Raw genomic sequence first — 3,762 nt, 5'->3', positions numbered from 1 at the left:
ACTTCAGCCGATGCTTGGCATTGTGCATGGAGTTCTTAGGCTTGTGTGCGGCTGCTCGGCCATGGAAACCCATTTCATGAAGCTCCCTACAAACATTTCTTGTGCTGATGTTGCTTTCAGAGGCAGTTTGGAACTCGGTAGTGAAGTGTTGCAACTAAGGACAGACGATTTTTATATGCTAAGCGCTTTAGCACTTGGCGGTCCCGTTCTTTGAGCTTGTCTGACCTACCACTTTTTGGCTGAGCCGTTATTGCTCCTATACGATTCCACTGCACAATAAGAGCTTTTAAAGTTGACCGGGGCAGCTCTAGCAGGGCAGACATTTCACAAACTGACTTACTGGAAAGGTGGCATCTTATGATGGTGCAACGTTGAAAGTCACTGAGCTCTTTAGTATGGCTATTCTACTGCCAATGTTTGTCTATGGAGATTGCATGGCTGTGTGCTCAATTTTATACACCTGTCAGCAACGGTGTGGTTGAAATAGCCAAATCCACTAATTTGAAGGGGTGTCCACATACTTTTGTATATATAGTGTATTTATGGCTTATGGCTTTCCTTTATTTGACTCATTTTCTAACCAGGTGCATTAAATATTTTCAAATGATCAACATTTTTCTTGTTGAAATACATAGCAGAAGATCAAAAGTCAGGGTGTGGAACAATTGCCTTCGCATTGCAAAACAGTGAAAAATAGAAATAAAATGCTTTTGAAAAGGACCCAAAAACATATATAAATAATAAATAACTAAGTGTTAGCTTATTTTAGTGCCAACTTAATATCTTAAATCTACCCCCGGAAAACAAAAAAATCCAGTATTTGCAAAATCGGCCTACATATTGAATAACGTTACAACATTGAAATGTGCAGGTGAGACCTCACACGTTCAGCTTGCTTTCTCTAGTGAGGCAGAGGGGAGGGAAAGTTGACAGGTATGTGTGTACTGGAATGCACAGCTGAGCCACACCTGTGGGAACCTTCTCTAGCCATTCTTGGGGACCTGGCCAATCCCCTTTTACCCTATTGGCCAATCTCCCAGTGACAGACAAAGGAAAGATCAGTGACTGTGCAGATATATTGAGGCCTGACTGAGAGCCAATAGGAGACAAGGATTAAGGTGGGGCCATAGTGTAATAAAACTCTTCACTGAGGTGTGTCCTCAAAGTTACTTTGCCTTTGGGATGTGGATGAGTACTTAATGGATACTTCCATGACTGGTCAAGACCACAAATGAAAGGTATTCCTTTTATCAAACAGACTGACTACTAATAGAGATGATTGCCTTTTGGAGAATTGTCGATGGTGAATCTCTGGTGAACCACTACTTCACTCTATCTACTTCTACTTTCCAGCTGTTTGTCAGGGCTGGCTAGATGTCGTGGACCTGACCTGAATGGCCACCACAGTAAAGGTGATGTGTAGACAGAGTGGGAGAACTGAGCGTGTAAGACATCCAAAGAGGTTAGCTATGAGGTCAGATGTGTTTTGGGTTGGATTTTGGATGTGTTCTCAGTACAGTAGCTTTCTGCTTTTCAAAATGTGTTGTAAGAGTGTAATATTGTCGACCACATCTCCTTATCACTTTTCCAGCCCAGCTATCCATTCTGTATTCGTTGGACGGAGAACTGATAAGGGCATGTGTCTGACACTTTCCGCCAATGATAGAGAGAGCTGTACATAAAATGGTACTACAAAGAAAAACTCTCTCCTGTCCAGCAGCAGCATTACTACCTGTATCCTTAACTGGGTCATTTGGGTAAGTGGAATTATATCTACTCCAGTCTCAATATGTTACAACCTATTCATAACACTTGTTTGCTTCTTTTTCACAGAAAACTATTTAATTTTTTTCTCAGAAAACCCATGGAATCAATCCTCTGAATGCATGTGTTTTTTGTATCCCTTCAGGTTGCTATTGTTTGCAAGACATTTGGTGACTCATACTAGCATTCATAGCAACTTCATTCTGTATAGAGGTCAATCTTCTATTATTATGTATGAGCAATATGAATTGTATGCTTTCCAAAAACACAATAGCAATCCAAATCCTCCAGCCACACAAGATTTGCTAGGATAAACATGATTTCCTTTAGTGAGTAAATGTGGCTAATCTGCTCATTCAAAAACCAGATTGTGCATCTGTTTGATATTCTGATGTAATTCAGAAGGCCGAATTCAACCTGGTGAATCCAGGCAGGACCCAGAGTAGAGCCCCTCTACACAGCAACAGGTTGGAGACAACATGGGCCACTAATTAAACATTCACTGTATGAGTTGACTGCCTACTACAGACTGTACTGAGCTCGAGATGGGTCCTGTGAGAGAGAGCATTCCTGAAACTGTGGTGGCAGGCATAATTACAGAGCAGCAGCACTCAGACAGTCAGGTTTGGCCAACATTTAAGGCCCTAGGGCAAAATCCAAAGCACACTTCAAATCATGGTGTCTAATATATTGATGTAATATTTAAATGATGCATGAGCGTCATGATGACCAAACTCATTAATAAAAGATGAGATGTTATGTGGTTTTCAGGTAAAATGTAAAAAACGTGAGATATACTGACGACAATTATGATGAAAATAAAAAGCTAATTGCTGTTTTTGTTGACTCATCTCTGTGTGAACTAGTAAATGCTTCAAATGTTGACTGAATATGGCTAAACAGAATAGCTGTTTTTAAAATGGACTGTAATTTGGTATTACTAATTATTAAAACAATTTTTATTTAAAAAAATATATATTTCACAGTTATGCATTTTATATTTTCACCTCTGAATTTCTTGAAGCTATAATAGTTACAGTATCAATATGTAAATATCAAGCACACAAGTTGAATTGGCCAATGGCTGAACAAATATGCAGACACTAGTGATACTTCACAAATAGATTTAGTGTGACAGATAAGAGCCATGAGATGTTTAGTCAAGGTAGTCTGCGTTTTCAGTACTAGACTGCAGCTACATCTTTAAACACAAGAGGGTATTGTTCCACAACCTATGGATTTTCCTTTATCCATTTTCACCGGGAGTCAAATAGGTATAGTACAAAGTAATGCATATGCAGTACATCAATAATGTACTGCAGGTAGCCTAGTGGTTAGAGCGTTGGGCCAGTAACCGAAAGGTTGCTAGATTGAATCCCTGAAATGACAAGGTAAAAATCTGTCGTTCTGCCCCTGAACAAGGCAGTTAACCCACTGTTCGTAGGCCGTCATTGTAAATAAGAATTTCTTCTTAACTGACTTGCCTAGTTAAATAAAGCTAAAAAAAAGAATAATCATACAAAATAAAAATAATACACTTACTTTGAAAATGTTAAGAAGAATGAATGCAATCATTTTAGATTAGCAATATGTAACATGATTATTAAGCACCTCAAACACACAAGGTCCGTCAATGTTGTCTCTAGATGGACAGCTTTTTAGAAATACACAATTTTACTTCAAGCACTGTCAGTTGTCAAGTGAAGGGCTCTTTCTTTCTTAAAATCAAATCAAATCAAATTGTATTTGTCACATGCCGAATACAACAGGTGTAGACCTTACCGTGAAATGCTTACAAGCCCTTAACCAACAATGCAGTTCAAGAAATAGAGTTAATAAAATATTTACTAAATAAATTAAAGTAAAAGGGGGGTGTGGGGAGTCAATGTAAATAGTCCGGGTGGTCATTTGATTAGTTGTTCAGCAGTCGTATTGCTTGGGAGTAGAAGCTGTTAAGGAGCCTTTTGGTCCTAGACGATGCTCCGATACCACTTGCCG

The 3,762-nt window shown here is 39.0% G+C and overlaps 1 long non-coding RNA gene across 1 annotated transcript; it reads left to right on the top strand.

The window, feature by feature from the left end:
- Window positions 1-1,151: 1,151 nt before the first annotated feature.
- On the top strand, window positions 1,152-2,602 carry LOC106573526 (uncharacterized). The gene is made up of 3 exons (XR_001321361.3): window positions 1,152-1,238; window positions 1,354-1,462; window positions 1,592-2,602. It is a non-coding gene; the product is annotated as an uncharacterized LOC106573526 (long non-coding RNA).
- Window positions 2,603-3,762: the final 1,160 nt, after the last annotated feature.

This window comes from Salmo salar, chromosome 16, assembly GCF_965601325.2.
Source record: "Salmo salar chromosome 16, fSalSal1, whole genome shotgun sequence".
Taxonomy (NCBI): domain Eukaryota; kingdom Metazoa; phylum Chordata; class Actinopteri; order Salmoniformes; family Salmonidae; genus Salmo; species Salmo salar.
The sequence above is the reverse complement of the archived record's forward strand: the minus strand, read 5'-3'. Positions and strand labels throughout refer to the sequence as shown.